The sequence below is a fragment of the Phocoena sinus genome, chromosome 9, assembly GCF_008692025.1.
Source record: "Phocoena sinus isolate mPhoSin1 chromosome 9, mPhoSin1.pri, whole genome shotgun sequence".
NCBI lineage: Eukaryota > Metazoa > Chordata > Mammalia > Artiodactyla > Phocoenidae > Phocoena > Phocoena sinus.
Window position 1 is genome coordinate 53,347,856 of NC_045771.1, and position 17,811 is coordinate 53,365,666.

Consider the following 17,811-nt stretch of genomic DNA (forward strand, 5'->3'; position numbering starts at 1 on the left):
CTCTGATCCATTTGAATTTATTTTTTAAATTAATTTTGTATATTATGTGAAATATGAATCAAGAAGGCCTTGGTAACTTTTATTGAAAATTAGTTATATAAGTATGGATTTATTTTTAGATTTTGTGTTCTGTTCTACTGATATCCCCATCCACCATTCCACTGATATCACACTGATATTAGGTAATGTGAGTCATCCGAAGTTGTTGTTCTTTTTCAAAATTGTTTGGCTGTTCTTGTCCAGGGTTTCTCAATTGTGGAATTATTGGCATTTTGCACAAGATAATTCTTAGTTGTGCAGGTTGTCCTGGGCATTGTAGGATGTTTAGCAGCATTTCCGGCTCCTTCCCACCAGATGTTAGTAGCAGCTCCCCTAGCTATGACTTCCAATGCAAGGTTGATAGTAATTGTGAATGTACACAATTCTTGCTTTGTTTCTGTCCTTAGGGGTAAAGAGTTTAGTTTCTGCTCATTATGTGACATTTAGCTGCAAGATTTTGTTGTTGTTGTTTGTTTTAAGATAGATGACCGTTAGGGACTTGAAGAGGTTTGAAGCCAGCTACAACTAACTTGCTGAAAGTTTTAGATCAGAGGTGAATGTTGCGTTTTGTTAAATGTTTTTCTGCATGTACTCTATTCTGCATCTGTTGAGACTGTGGTTTTGCTGTTTTAGTCTCTTAGTAAGGTAAATAACATTCATTAATTTTGAATATCAATTCAATGCTACATTCTTTGTAAGATTCATTTAGTCATGGTATATTATTCCTTTTTATATATTGCTGGATTTTTTTTGTTTGTTTTTTTTGCGGTACGCGGGCCTCTCACTGTTGTGGCTTCTCCCATTGCGGAGCACAGGCTCCGGACGCGCAGGCTTAGCGGCCATGGTCCATGGGCCCAGTCACTCCACGGCATGTGGGATCTTCCCAGACTGGGGCATGAACCTGTGTCCCCTGCATCGGCAGGTGGACTCTCAACCCCTGCACCACCAGGAAAGCCTCCTATATTTCTGGATTTTATTTGTTTATGTTTTAAGGATCTTTTGAGTCTATATTATTTATGGATTTTTGGCCTGTAGTTTTCTTTTATAGTAATATCTTTGTCTGATTTTGTTATTTGAGTAATACCAGCATCATAGATTGAGTCAGTCTTTTCTCCTCAAATTTCTGTAACAGATTGTGTAGAATTGGTACTAATTCTTCCTCAAGTTTTTCTTCAGAATTCACCAGTGAAGCCCTCTGGATTGGAGCTTTCTTTATAAAAGGCTTTCAACTATATTTTAAATTATCTACAGAGATTTTCAGTTTATTTATTTGTTTCTGAGTGAGCTTTTGTCATTTTGTCTTTCAAATTATTTATCCATTTTACTTAGCTGTCAAAATTATTGGCAGAAATTCACTCATAATATTTATTTATTATAATTTTCTGTATCATCAGTGACGACTACCTTTTATTCTTGGTATTGGTAATTTTTTGCTCAGTATAACTAGAAGTTTGTTAGTTTTATTGATTTTTCTTTAAAGATTCAGTTTTTGTTTCATTGATTTTTCTTTACTACAATTTTCATTGATTTCTACCTTTATCTTTATTATTTTTTCCTTCTGTTTGCCTTGGATTTAATTTGTTCTTCTTCATCTAATTTCTTAATGTGAAATCTTTGATTATTACTTCGACTCTTACTTATTTTTTCCAAGATAAAAACATTTAATGCTATAAATTTTCCTCTAAGAATTGCTTTGTAATGCATCTCAGAAATTTTGATGTTGTGTTTTAATTTTCATTCAATTAAATAAGTTCTAATTTTCCTTTTGATATCCATTTGACCAATGGCTATATAGACGTGTTATTTATTGCTAATGTAATTCATTTCCAATATAAGAAAACATTCTGTGTGACTATATTTGTTTTGCAATCTCAACTTTCTTATGAGCTTAATAAAAGCTATGATTTTGCAAATCACATTACTTTTTCTTGCAGCTTTCTAAATCTTAAGCAGAAGCAGAACTCCTCAGTTTTAAACATAATTACTAACAATGCATATTTCTATAAATAGAGACAATACATCTGCATATTACTAGTACAGATATTTTTTACATTGTATCTGTGGTAGTAAAAATAGTTCCATATTGTCTGTTTAATCCTTACCTATAAACTGTCTACTCCATCAAATAATTTTCAAAAAGAAATTTTGAAAAACAAACCATTCAATAAAGTAGATAACCAGAGTTTCTTTTAAATTACAAAGCTTAAAATGTTTTCTATCCAGCTGTTTATTATCTCATTTTGTATTGGGAATCTAAATAGCAATCACATAACTTTGAGTGTCTGGAAACACAAATAGAATTCTTTATTTCTCACCAGTGGCTGACATGTAGACTGTAGCTTTATAGAATATTTTGGACTCAATGCCCTCTCCTTCCATTCATAAATCTCTGTGCTATTGATAAGCCTCTGTAAACCAACAGAAGTTCAGTCAAAGTAGTAAAAAAATTATATTTTGTGTGTATGAAAAACACACATTTTTTCTCTTAATGTCTTTGTAGGTTTCAAGAAATTGCTAGCCATGTTTGAAGCCTTATATTTGTTATAATTGTCAAATTAGATTATGTATATGAAATTATATTTTGAGCTGTAAGATGAGAATAGTAAATGTAAATGAGGGAGTAAATAAATATTAGTAATATGGTTTATGGATGCAGTATATACTCCATAAATACTTTTTGAATTGGCAGTGCTTTTAGGGATGCAGAAAATTTCCATAGAACCTTCAAAGCCTTAACAAAAAAGGAAAATGAGTTATGTATTGCTGCTATAATTTTATTCTAGTTACTATTACATAAAATACTTTGGAAAAAAATTACCAAGCAATTAGGAAAGTGTTGCTTTTGTGAGATTAGGAGTGTCATCTTTTAAATGCCATCCAACCAATGTACAAAGTGCCTAACAAATGTTTATGCTTTGCAGGAATTTGTGCAAGTTCTGTTGAATAATAAATATCTGAAGAACTCCAATATGGTAAAAAGATTTCAGTGGTTCTGAAGTATCTAGTACCACATATAGCAAGGATGGTGCTTCTTTTCTGTGTTAGTGCTCAGTCTTTGCTGTGCCAGCTTTAATCCTTCCTCTGTCTTCTCGCAAACATTTTCTAGTAGAAAACTAAAGAAAAAACTTAGTTATACACTTGTCATATGTTTCACTATTTAGTATTAAGATGAAATCTTTGGTCAGTAATCATGCTAATTTTGATTTGAACTAGAAAATGAATTTGAATCCTACCCTATTCAAAGGGCAACAGATTTTATAAACAAACACACACACACAATCTATATGTGTATATTAATACATATTATGTATAACCCCTATTATTATCTTTTGTCATCAATTCAGTCATGATAATAATAATGTCTTTTGTTGATAGTCTTTTAAAAATATTTGAAAATTTTAAGATGCACTTTCTGTGACAAATTATTTTTACATTCAAAACATTCAGGATACCTTTCTTATTACAAAAGGTTTCTTAGGAAATATAGAACTATATATACCTGGACACAGGAGATTGCCATTTGGGGATAGGCTAAATGACCGTCATATTGGCTAAATGACTCACCAACTGCACTCAACTCAAACATTTTTAAAAATACGAATTAATGCAAATGTAGGTAAGTCCTTCACTCTTTAACATATTTCTGAATAACTTATAAAAAGACAAGTTAAAAAAAAATGATGAAACTCCAAATTTAAAATATATAAACACTAAAAGAAAAAAAAAAAGCATTCCTTATCCAAGGGTAAATTTCTCTTTATTTATATCTGTACCCAGCTGGCAGTGGGTGGTATCTCATTCCTGGAAATTCCTATCTTGAAAAGCAAATGCTTACGGGAATATTCATTTAGCTATGAGCAATGGCGTCTCCAGCTCTGAAATGTCATTTTGAGAAGTCCCTGAGTGCAGGGGAGAGAAATGTGGCTGTGCTTTGGCAGACTCTGTAATGCTCACTTCTCTCTCATTGATGGGTCTTTGTGAATCCTGATGGCTTCATTGCCCACGCTATATACAGCAGCTTGATGTGACTGGGCTTATGCATATCCGCACTGATAGAAATTATTGTCATTAGTATCATTAATATGCATGCATTCTCCTTTTTCTCTGGATTTGTTTGGAGTTTATAGAGGAGCCGACTCTTGGTGAAGCTTCAAACTGATGACCATGCCATTTTTATTTTTAAAGCCAGAGCAATGTATTAATAACCAGACTTGGGACTGAGTTGGAGAAATTGGAAGGACATATTAAAATGATGTGGTTCAGAACAAAATGAATTAGGTTTTTGTATGTGCAATTTTGGTTTGTGATATTCTTTGTCTCATTTGTTACAATCCCTTCTTATGTTTTAGTATTTTGGTGTTGCTGATTTTAATGGCATCCCCAGGCTTTCATAGATCTAATAATAAACCAGGTTAAAGAAGGGGAAAGTCTTCCACTATAGATTGATTTTCAAACAGCTTTTATTCTTGATTACCAAAAGTAAAATATTGTCATACTAGGGACCTTGAAAAGCACTGGAGTGAGAAACCCCAAACAAAACTACCTACAACCTGTTATTCCCACAGACATTTTTGATAATCTGGATCTGTTTGTCTTTCCCAGCTTAGGGAACACAGGCACCAAGTTGGGTTTCTAAGAATGAGGACTTGAACCTCTGTCCCTAGGTTTGTGTCAGGCCATGTCCTCACACAGTGAGTAAATAAAAGAAAGAGTGGCAGATACATTAAGAATATACTATTCGTTTCCCAGCACTACTTATTGAAGAGGCTGTCCTTTCTCCACTGTACATTCCTGGCTCCTTTATCAAAGATAAGATGACCATATGTGCGTGGGTTTATCTCTGGGCTTTCTATCCTGTTCCATTGTCTATCTTTCTGTTTTTGTGCCAGTACCATACTGTCTTGATTACTGTAGCTTTGTAGTATAGTCTGAATTCAGGAACCTGATTCCTCCAGCTCCATCTTTCGTTCTCAAGATTGTTTTGGCTATTCGGGGTCTTTTGTGTTTCCCTACAAATTGTGAAATTTTTTTGTTCTAGTTCTGTGAAAATGCCAGTGGTAGTTTGATAGGGATTGCATTGAATCTGTAGATTGCTTTGGGTAGTATAGTTATTTTCACAATGTTGATTCTTCCACTCCAAGAACATGGTATATCTCTCCATCCATTTGTATCATCTTTAATTTCTTTCATCAGTGTCTTATAATTTTCTGCATACAGGTCTTTTGTCTCCTTAGGTAGGTTTATTCCTAGATATTTTATTCTTTTTGTTGCAATGGTAAATGGAAGTGTTTTCTTGATTTCACTTTCAGATTTTTCATCATTAGTGTATAGGAATGCCAGAGATTTCTGTGCATTAATTTTGTATCCTTCTACTTTACCAAATTCATTGATTAGCTCTAGTAGTTTTCTGGTAGCATCTTTAGGATTCTCTATGTATAGTATCATGTCGCATAGGCAGAACACTCTATGACATAAATCACAGCAAGATCCTTTTTGACCCACCTCCTAGAGAAATGGAAATAAAAACAAAAATAAACAAATGGGACCTAATGAAATTTCAAAGCTTTTGCACAGCAAAGTAAACAATAAAGAAGACCAAATGACAACACTCAGAATGGGAGAAAATATTTGCATATGAAGCAACTGACAAAGGATTAATCTCCAAAATTTATAAGCAGCTCATGCAGCTCAATAACAAAAAAACAAACAACCCAATCCAAAAATGAGCAGAGGCCTAATATACATTTCTCCAAGAAGATATACAGACTGCAACAAAACACATGAAAGAATGCTCAACATCACTAATCATTAGAGAAATGCAAATCAAACTACAATAAGATATCACCTCACACCAGTCAGAATGGCCATCATCAAAAATCTAGAAACAATAAATGCTGGAGAGGGTGTGGAGAAAAGGGAACACTCTTGCAGTGCTGGTGGGAATGTGAATGGTACAGCCACTATGGAGAACAGTATGGAGGTTCCTTAAAAAACTACAAATAGAACTACCATATGACCCAGCAATTCACTACTGGGCATATACCCTGAGAAAACATAAATTCAAAAAGAGTCGTTTACCAAAATGTCATTGCAGCTCTATTTACAATAACCCGGAGATGGAAACAACCTAAGTGTCCCATCATCGGATAAATGGATAAAACAGATGTGGCACATATATACAATGGAATATTACTCAGCCATAAAAAGAAACGAAATTGATCTATTTGTAATGAGGTGGATGGACCTAGAGTCTGTCATACAGAGTGAACTAAGTCAGAAAGGGAAAGATAAATACCATTTGCTAACACATATATATAGAATTTAAGAAAAAAAAATATCATGGAGAACCTAGGAGTAAGACAGGAATAAAGACACAGACCTACTAGAGAATGGACTTGAGGATATGGGGAGGGGGAAGGGTAAGCTGTGACAAAGCGAGAGAGTGGCATGGACATATATACACTACCAAATATAAAATAGATAGCTAGTGGGAAGCAGCTGCATAGCACAGGGAGATCAGCTCGGTGCTTTGTGACCACCTAGAGGGGTGGGATAGGGAGGGTGGGAGGGAGGGAGACGCAAGAGGGAAGAGATGTGGGGACATATGTATATGTATAACTGATTCACTTTGTTATAAAGCAGAAACTAACACACCATTGTAAAGCAATTATACTTCGATAATGATGTAAAAACAAATAAATCAAATAAATGTGAAAATATAGCAATTCAGTAAAGAAAAAAAAAAAGAATATACTATTCGTGGTTGATTTGCAGGTGATATCTCTGAGCACAGGCAATGACAGACATCCTGTTAAGGCTATGAAGTAGGCTGTGTTGTACATTGTCCCTGGACCTTAGTTCTTGGAGGTGTCCTCTTGCTTGTACATAGTTCTGATGCCCCTGGCCAACATTTGTCTCCTGGTCCCCTGTTCCAAGCCTTCCCACTGCCACATGTTGACTCTGCACTGGTGTCAGGATTGAGTCACCGGTCCAACCTCCCAGGCTTATAACTTTTCCCTGATTTTTCTTCATTCTTACCTTGGACCTTAGATTACCTACAAAGCCTCCATGATTTGGCTCCAGGCTTCCACTCCAATTCATCTCCTATCATCGTCCCTTTTGCTCAGTGACAGTCAGTTTATATTCCTTCTTTCTGTTTATTCCTGAACATGTCAACTCATTCCTGACTCAGAGCTCTGGACTGAGTTTAACACATCTGGAATGCTCATGTCCTTGATCTTTACTGGTTCTGAGCCCAGATGTCACCTCTCAGATAGGTGTTCCTTGACCACCTTCTCCAAGTAACTGGTTCATCAACACCTTCACTTTTATTGCTCCATTAAAAAAAATTTTTTAATTGAAGAATAGTTGATTTACAATGTTGTGTTAGCTTCAGGTATTCAGTGATTCAGGATATATATATATTCTTTTTCAGATTCTTTTTCATTCTAGGTTATTGTAAGATACTGAATATATTGATAGTTCCCAGTGCTATACAGTAAGCCCTTGTTGTTTATTTATTTCTGTATAGTAGTATGTATCTTTTAATCCCAAACTCCTAATTTATCCCTCCCTCCCTCTAGCTCCTCTAAAATAGAGTTACCATATGATCCAGCAAACCCATTCCTCGGCATATATCCAGAAAAGATAAAAACTCTAATTCAAAAAGATACGTGTACCCCAGTGTTCATATAGGCACTATTTACGATAGCCAAGACGTGGAAGCAGCCTAAGTGTCCAGTGACAGATGAATGGATAAAGAAGATGTGGCAATTTTATATATATATATATATATATATATATATATATATATATATATATATAAAACAGCCATTTAAAAGAATGAAATACTGCTGTATGTCACAACATGAATGGAACTAGAGATTATTATATTAAATGAAGTCAGACAAAGACAAATATTATATATCATGTGTGGAATCTAAGAAAATGATACAAATGAACTTATTTGCAAAACAGAAATAGACTCACAGACATGGAAGACAAACTTATGGATCCCATTTTTTTAATAGCACACATTGTTTAAGATTGCCTTGTGACTTATGAATTTATTGCCTGTCTTGATTCTCACCCACTGTCGCCCACTTGTTCTCACATTAGAATTTAAGCTCCATGTAAATAGGGAGTTTGTTTTACTCACCTCTGTGGTTCCCTTGTTTAGATGAGTCTAGCACAGAGGAAGTGCCTGATAATTAAATGCTGAATGAATGTTGCTTATTAGAGCCTGGTTATCCCATAGGATGAGTGTGGTTTTTGGACAAGTTCCAGATCATGGAATCGCAAGAGTCTTTTTACACTCTCTTGGGACAGTGGGGGCCTCACCCTCAAAATTAAAAAGTCTGTCTACCTTCCCCAAAGACAATGAGCAATAATTTTCATTCCATCCTTATGTAAATACATGGTATACTACAGCATGATTTTTAATGACTGTAATATTTTGTCATATGGATATAAAACATTTTAAATCATCAATCTCTTATTTTTGACCATTTGTTTTTTTTTTTTTTTTCATTCTTCTCCAATAAATTTTATTCAAACAACCCTCCTCAGTTTTCTCCTAATCACTAGTAAGAGCTGACCTTCCCTTTGTCTCTTTGGAATTGCCTGTGGTTCACCATAGTTTACATTTTTCTTTTTCTTTTTTCTGATGACCTTGGGTGTTTGTTTGTTTTTAACATCTTTCTGGGAGTACAATTGCCCCACAATGGTGCATTAGTTTCTGCTTTATAACAAAGTGAATCAGCTATATGTATAGCCATATCCCCATATCTCCTCCGTCTTATGTCTCCCTCCCATCCTCCCGATCCCACCCCTCTAGGTGGTCACAAAGCACCGAGCTAATCTCCCTGTGCCATGCGGCTGCCCCCAACAGATATCTATTTTACATTTGTTAGTGTATATATGTCCATGCCACTTTCTCGCTTTGTCCCAGCTTACCCTTCCCCCTCCTCATGTCCTCAAGTCCTTTCTCTATGTCTCTGTCCCTATTCCTGTCCTGCCCCTAGGTTCTTCAGAACCAATTTTTTTTTTTTTTAGATTCCATATATATGTGTTAGCATATGGTATTTGTTTTTCTCTTTCTGACTTACTTCACTCTGTATGACAGACTCTAGATGCATCCAACGCAGTACAAATAACTCAATTTCATTTCTTTTTATGGCTGAGTAATATTCCATTGTATATATGTGCCACATCTTTTTTATCCATTCATCTGTTGATGGACACTTAGGTTGCTTCCATGTCCTGGCTATTGTAAATAAAGCTGCAGTGAATATTGTGGTACATGACTCTTTTTGAAGTATGCGTTTCTCAGGGTATATGCCCAGTAGTGGGATTGCTGTGTTGTATGGTAGTTCTATTTTTAGTTTTTAAGGAACCTCCATAATGCTCTCCATAGTGGCTGTATCAATTTACATTCCCACCAACAGAGCAAGAGAGTTCCGTTTTCTCCACACCCTCTCCAGCATATATTATTTGTAAATTTTTCTTTAACATCTTCATTAGAGTATAATTGTTTTACAATGGTGTGTTAGTTTCTGCTTTAAAACAAAGTGAATCAACTATACATATACATATATCTGCATATCTCCCCCCTCTTGCGTCTCCCTCCCACCCTCCCTATCCCACCCCTCTAGGTGGTCACAAAGCACTCAGATTATCTCCCTGTGCTATGCGGCTGCTTCCCACTAGCTTCTCCTTTATATTTGGTAGTATATATCAGTCCATGCCATTTTCTCACTTCAGTCAAGCTTACTCTTCCCTCTCCCCGTGTCCTGAAGTCCATTTTCTATGTGTCCCTATTCCTGTCCTGCCCCTAAGTTCTTCAGAAACATTTTGGTTGTTTTTTTTAAGACTCCATATATATGTGTCAGCATATGGTATTTATTTTTATCTTTCTGACTTACGTCACTCTGTATGACACTCTCTAGGTGCATCCAATGCACTACAAATAACTCAATTTCGTTTCTTTTTATGGCTGAGTAATATTCCATTGTATATATGTGCCACATCTGCTTTATCCATTCGTCTGTCAATGGACACTTAGGTTGCTTGCATGTCCTGGCTATTCTAAATAGAGCTGCAATGAACTTGTGGTACATGCCTCCTTTTGAATTATGGTTTTCTCAGTGTATATGCCCAGTAGTGGGATTGCTGGGTCGTATGGTAGTTCTATTTTTAGTTTTGTAAGGAGCCGTCGTACTTTTCTCCATAGTGGGTGTATCCATTTACATTCCCACTAACCATGCAAGAGGGTTCCCTTTCCTCCACACCCTCTCCAGCCTTTATTGTTCATAGATTTTTTTATGATAGCCATTCTGACTGGTGTGAGGTGATACCTCATTGTAGTTTTGAGTTGCATTTCTCTAATGATTAGTGATGTTGAGCATCCTTTCATGTGTTTGTGAGCAATCTGTTTATCTTCTTCTGAGAAATGTCTATTTAGGTCTTCTGCCCATTTTTGGATTGGTTTGTTTGTTTTTTTGATATTGGGCTGCATGAGCTGCTTGTAAATTCTGGAGATTAATCCTTTGTCAGTTGCTTCAGTTGCAAGTATCTTCTCCCATTCTGAGGGTTGCCTTTTCGTCTTGTTTATGGTTTCCTTTGCTGTGCAAAAGCTTTTAAGTTTCATTAGGTCCCATTTGTTTATTTTGTTTTTATTTCCATTTCTCTAGGAGGTGGGTCAAAAAGGATTTTGCTGTTATTTTTGTCATAGAGTGTTCTGCCTATGTTTTCCTCTAAGAGTTTGATAGTGTCTGGCCATACATTTAGGTCTTTAATCCATTTTGAGTTTATTTTTGTGTATGGTGTTAGGGAGTGTTCTAATTTCACTCTTTTACCTGTAGCTGTCCAGTTTTCCAAGCACCACTTATTGAAGAGGCTGTCTTCTCTCCATTATATATTCTTTCCTCCTTTTTCAAAGATAAGTTGACCATATGTGTATGGGTTTATCTCTGAGCTTTCTATCCTGTTCCATTGATTTACTGATTTTCTGTTTTTATGCCAGTACCATGCAGTCTTGATTACTGTAGCTTTGAAATATAGTCTGAAGCCAGGGAGCCTGATTCATCCAGCTCTATTTTTCTTTCTCAAGGTGCTTTGGCTATTCGGGGTATTTCTATTTCCATACAAAATGTGAAATATTTTGTTCTAGTTCTGTAATACATGCCATTCGTCATTTGACATGGATTGCACTGAATCTGTATATTGCTTTGGGTAGTATAGTCATTTTCACAATGTTGATTCTTTCAATCCAAGAACATGGTATATCTCTCCATCTGTTTGTATCATCTTTAATTTCTTTCATCAGTGCCTTATAATTTTCTGCATACAGGTCTTTTGTCTCCTTAGGTAGGTTTATTCCTAGATATTTTGTTCCTTTTGTTGCAATGGTAAATGGGAGTGTTTTCTTAATTTCACTATCAGATTTTTCATCATTAGTGTATAGGAATGCCAGAGATTTCTGTGCATTAATTTTGTATCCTGTTACTTTACCACATTCATTGATTAGCTCCTGTAATTTTCTGGTAGCATCTTTAGGATTCTCTATGTATAGTATCATGTCATCTGCAAACAGTTAGAGCTTTACTTCTTCTTTTCCAATTTGGATTCCTTTTATTTCTTTTTCTTCTCTGATTGCTATGGCTAAAACTTCCAAAACTATGTTGAATAATAGTGGTGAGAGTGGGCAACCTTGTCTTGTTCCTGATCTTAGTGGAGACGTTTCACTTTTTCACAATTAAGAATGATATTGGCTGTGGGCTTTTTATATATGGCCTTTATTATGTTGAGGTAAGTTCCGTCTCTGCCTACTTTCTCGTGGGTTTTTATCATAAATGGGTGTTGAATTTTGTGGAAAGCTTTTTCTGCATCTTTTGGGCTGATCATATGGTTTTTCTTCTTCAGTTTGTTAATATGGTTTATCACATTGATTGATTTGCATATATTGAAAAATCCTTGCATTCCTGGGATAAACCCCACTTGATCATGGTGTATGATCTTTTTAATGTGCTGTTGGATTCTGTTTGCTGGTATTTTGTTGAGGATTTTGGCTTCTATGTTCATCAGTGATATCGGTCTGTAGTTTTCTTTCTTTGTGACCTCTTTGTCTGGTTTTGGTGTCAGGTTGATGGTGGCCTCGTAGAATGAGTTTGGGAGTGTTCCTCCCTCTGCTATAGTTTGGAAGAGTTTGAGAATGATAGGTCTTATCTCTTCTCTAAATGTTTGGTAGAATTTGCCTGTGAAGCCATCTGGTCCTGTTTTTTTGTTTGTTGGAAACTTTTTCATCACAGTCTCAATTTCAGAGCGTGTGATTTGTCTGTTTATATTTTCTATTTCTTCATGATTCAGTCTTGGAAGTTTGTGCCTTTCTAAGAATTTGTCCATTTCTTCCAGGTTGTCCATATACTGGCATATAGTTGCTTGTAGTAATCTCTCATGATCCGTTTTATTTCTGCAGTGTCAGTTGTTGCTTCTCGTTTTCATTTCTAATTCTATTGATTGTAGTGTTTTCCCTTTTTTTCTTGGTGAGTCTGGCTAATTGTTTACCAGTTTTGTTTATCTTCTCAAAGAACCAGCTTTTAGTTTTATTTATCTTTGCTATTGTTTCCTTCATTTCTGATCTGATCTTTGTGATTTCTTTCTTTCTGCTAACTTTTGGGTTATTTTTTTCTTCTTTCTCTAATTGCTTTAGTTGTAAGGTTAGGTTGTTTATTTGAGATGTTTCTTGTTTCTAGAGGTAGGATTGTATTGCTATAAACTTCCCTCTTAGAATTGCTTTTTCAGCATCCCATAGGTTTTGGGTCATCATGTTTTCATTGTCATTTGTTATTAGGTATTTTTTGATTTCCTCTTTGATTTCTTCAGTGATCTCTTGGTTATTTATTACCATATTGTTCAAACTCCATTTTTTTGTATTTTTCGCAGATTTTTTCCTGTGATTGATATCTAGTCTCATAATGTTGTGGTCAGAAAAGTTACTTGAACCGATTTCAATTTTCTTAAATTTTCCAAGGCTTGATTTGTGACCCAGGATATGATCTATCCTGCAGAATGTTCCATGAGAACTTGAGAAGAAATTGTATTCTGTTGTTTTTGGATGGAAAGTCCTATCAATATCAATTAAGTCCATCTTGTTTAATGTATCATTGAAAGCTTATGTTTCCTTATTTAGTTTCATTTTAGATGATCTGTCGATTGGTGAAAGTGGGGTGTTAAAGTCCCCTACTATGATTGTGTTACTGCTGATTTCCCCTTTTATGGCTGTTAGCATTTGCCGTATGTATTGAGGTACTGCTGTGTTGGGTGAATAAATATTTACAATTGTTATATCTTCTTCTTGGATTGATCCCTTGATCATTATGCAGTGTCCTTGTTCGTCTCTTGTAATAGTCTTTTTTTTTAAGTCTGTTTTGTGGGATATGAGAATTGCTACTTCAGCTTTCTTTTTTTTTGTGTGGTATGCAGGCCTCCCACTGTTGTGGCCTCTCCCGTTGCGGAGCACAGGCTCCGGATGCACAGGCTCAGCAGCCATGGCTCACGGGCCCAGCCGCTCCACGGCATGTGGGATCTTCCCATATCAGGGCATGAACCCGCGTCCCCTGCATCGGCAGGTGGACTCTCAACCAGTGTGCCACCAGGGATGCCCCAGCTTTCTTTTGATATCCGTTTGCATGGAATATCTTTTTCCATCCCCTCACTTTCAGTCTGTATGTGTCCCTAGGTCAGAAGTCAGTCTCTTTTAGACAGCATATTTACAGGTCTTGTTTTTGTATCCATTCAGCCAATCTATATTTTTTGGTTGGAGCATTTAATCCATTTACATTTAAGGTAGTTATCTATATGTATGTTCCTTTTAGCATTTTCTTAATTATGTTGGATTTGTTATTGTTGGTATTTTCCTTCTCTTGTGTTTCCAGCCTGGAGAAGTTCCTTTAGCATTTGTTGTAAAGCTGGTTTGGTGGTGCTGAATTCTCTTAGCTTTTGCTACTCTGTAAAGATTTTAATTTCTCCATTGAATCTGAATGAGTTCCTTGCTGGGTAGAGTAATCTTGGTTGTAGGTTTTTTCCTTTCATCACTTTAAATATGTGCTGCCACTCCCTTCTGGCTTGCAGAGTTTCTGCTGAACGATCAGCTGTTAACTTATGGGGATTCCCTTGTATGTTATTCGCTGTTTTTCCCTTGCTGCTTTTAATATTTTTTCTTTGTATTTAATTTTTGATAGTTTGATTAAATATGTTTTTGGCCTGTTTCTCCTTGGGTTTATCCAGTATGGGACTCTCTGTGCTTCCTGGACTTCATTGACTGTTCCCTTTCCCATATTCGGGAAGTTTTCAACTATAATCTCTTCAAATATTTTCTCAGTCCCTTTCTTTTTCTCTTCTTTTTCTAGGACCCCTATAATTCGAATGTTAGTGCATTTAATGTTGTCCCCGAGGTCTCTGAGACTGTCCTCAATTCTTTTCATTCTTATTTCTTTATTCTGCTCTGCAGTAGTTATTTGCACTATACCATCTTCCAGGTCACTTATCCATGCTTCTGCCTCAGTTGTTCTGCTATTGATTTCTTCCAGAAAATTTTTTATTTCATTTATTGTGTTGTTCATCAGTGTTTGTTTGCTCTTTAGTTCTTGTAGGTCCTTTTTAAATGTTTCTTATATTTTCTCCATTGTATGTCCAAGATTTTGGATCATCTTTACTATCTTTTCTTTGAATTCTTTTTCACATAGACTGCCTTTTTCCTCTTCATCTCTTTGGTCTGGTGGCGTTTTATCTTGCTCCTTCACCTGCTGCATGTTTCTCTGTCTTCTCATTTTGCTTAACTTACTGTGTTTGAGGTCTACTTTTTGCAGGCTGCAGGTTCATAGTTCCTGTTGTTTTTGGTTTCTGCTCCCAGTGGGTGAGGTTGGTTCAGTGGGTTTTGTAGGCTTCCTGGTGGAGGGGACTGGTACCTGTGTTCCAGTTGATGAGGCTGGATCTTGTCTTTCTGGTGGGCAGGACCGTGTCCAGCTGTGTGTTTTGAGGTGTTCGTGAACTTATTATGATTTTAGGCAGCCTCTCTGCTAATGGGTGGGGTTGTGTTCCTGTCTTGCTAGTTGTTTGGCATAGGGTGTCCAACAGTGTAGCTTGCTGGTCGTTGAGTGGAGTTGGGTCTTAGTGTCGAGATGGATATCTCTGGGAGAGCTTTCACCATTTGATATTACGTGGAGCCAGGAGGTCCCTAATGGAGGAATGTCCTGAACTCGGCTCTCCCACTTCAGAGGCACAGGCCTGAAAACTGGCCAGAGCACCAAGACCCTGTCAGCCACACGGCTCAGAAGAAAAGGGAGAAAAAAAGAAAGAATGAAAAATAATAAAATAAAGTTTTTAAAATAAAAAATTTATTAAAACTAAAAAAATTTTAAAGTAATTTAAAAAAGGAAAGAAGAGAGCAACCAAACCAATAAACAAATCCTCCAATGATAACAAGCGCTAAAAACTATATTAAAAAAAGAAAAAAAAATATGGACAGATAGAGCTGTAGGACAAATGGTAAAAGCAAAGCTCTACAGACAAAATCACACAAAGAAGCATACACATACACACTCACAAGAGAAAAAAGGAAAAAAAATTATATATCTCTCTATTTATATATAAAAAGAGGAAGAGAGCAATCAACTCAATATACAAATCTACCAATGATAATAAACTCTAAATACTAAACTATGATAAACATAAAACCGGAAACAAATTAGATGTAGAAAGCAAACCCCGCGTCTACAGTTGCTCCCAAAGTCCACCGCCTCAATGTTGGGATGATTCGTTGCCTATTCAGGTATTCCATTGGTGTAGCCTACATCAAGTTGATTGTGGAGGTTTAATCCGCTGCTCCTGAGGCTGCTGGGAGAGATTTCCCTTTCTCTTCTTTGTTCACACAGCTCCTGGGGTTCAGCTTTGAATGTGGCCCCACCTCTGCATGTAGTTTGCCTGAGGGCATCTGTTCTTTGCTCAGACAGGAAGGGGTTAAAGTAGCAGCTGATTCGGGGGCTCTGCCTCACTCAGGCTGGGGGTGGGGCGGTATGGAATGTGGGATGAGCCTGCAGCGGCAGAGGCCAGCGTGATGTTGCACCAGCCTGAGGAGCGCCGTGTGTTCTCCCTGGGGAAGTTGTCCCTGGATCACGGAACCCTGGCAGTGGTGGGCTGCACAGGCTCCTGGGAGGGGTGGTGTGGATAGTGACCTGTGCTTGCACACAGGCTTCTTGGTGGCGGCAGCAGCAGCCTTAGCGTCTCATGCCCATATCTGGGGTCCGCACTGTTAGCCACGCTGGCACCCAGCTCTGGAGCTCGTTTAGGTGGTGCTGTTAATCCCTGCTGCTAGCGCACCAGGAAACAAAGAGGCAAGAAAAAGTCTCTTGCCTATTCGACAGCTCCAGACTTTTTCCCGGACTCCCTCCCAGCTAGCCGTGGTGCGCTAACCCGTTCAGGCTGTGTTCACGCCGCCAACTCCAGTCGTCTCCCTGGGATCCCACCAAAGCCCAAGCCTCAGCTCCCAGCCCCCACCCATCCCGGCGGGTGAGCAGACAGACAAGCCTCTCAGGCTGGTTAGTGCTGGCCGGCGCCAATCCTCTGTGTGGGAATCTCTCTGCTTTGCCTTCTGCACCCCTGTTGCTGCGCTGTTCTCTGTGGCTCTGAAGCTTCCCCCCCGCCCACCCCCTGTCTCCACCAGTGAAGGGGCTTCCAGTGTGTGGAAACGTTTCCTCCTTCACAGACCCCTCCCACTGGTGCAGGTCCCATCCCTATTCTTCTGTCATGTTTTCTTTTTCTCTTGCCCTACACAGGTACGTGGAGAGTTTCTTGCCTTTTGGGAAGTCTTAGGTCTTCTGCCAGCGTTCAGTAGGTGTTCTGTAGGAGTTGCTCCACATGTAGATGTATTTCTGATGTATTTGTGGGGAGGAAGTTTATCTCTACGTCTTACTCCTCCGCCATCTTGAAGGTCCTGATCATTTGGTTATCTTCTATCTTTTCTGTATTGTGAGTGTCATTTCCATAGATATCTTTGTACATATATCTTGAGTACAGTTCTGATTATTTCCTTCATCTACATTCCTTGAAATTAAATTGCTGTATTAAAATGTATTCCCCTCCTTGAATATTTTCCGTACTATTATATGAAAACCTAACTCAACATATTTGTGGTTGAGACACTTATAAGAAAAAAATAGATCTTTTCAGAAAAGTTTAGAATTCTTGAATCCACTCGTTTAACTTTCTAGTTTTAATTTCAGTTTAACTGCATTATTAAAGTGAATAAAGATTGATTTTTTTCCAGAAGAAGAGCCAGAGAAAATTAATTTGTCTGTCTGACTCTAGGGCCAGTTCAGCCAAAATAGGAATGTGAACGCTTTCAAGTTGTCACTCTTCCTTTATCTTATTTACTGTGTTACTCTTTAAATAAATGAAGTTCAGAAGAAACTAGACTCAAAATATACCAGAAAGCAATAATATCCATATTGCTCATAATTTTAACAAATAGAATCCTTTAACCTTACTTAGAGAGATGTGAATCTCTTTCCTTAAAAGTTAAACTTTATATTTTCTCTCAAAGGATGACAGTTCCTTGTTATAAGAACCCTTTCTAAAGCAGGTGGGGGTTTTTTTGTGGTTTTTTTACGATATGTAATGCACTTGCTGCTCTGCAAAAAACACCAATCATATTGTACTTCAGAAATGTCTCACTTAAGAAGGAACAAAGACTTATAATATTTGGCATTGGTGGTC

The 17,811-nt window shown here is 37.1% G+C and overlaps 1 protein-coding gene across 1 annotated transcript in view; it reads left to right on the forward strand.

Moving 5' to 3' along the window:
• Positions 1-17,811, forward strand: part of ZNF804B (zinc finger protein 804B) — a 505,850-nt gene that overhangs the window by 183,925 nt on the left and 304,114 nt on the right. The window lies entirely within an intron of this gene.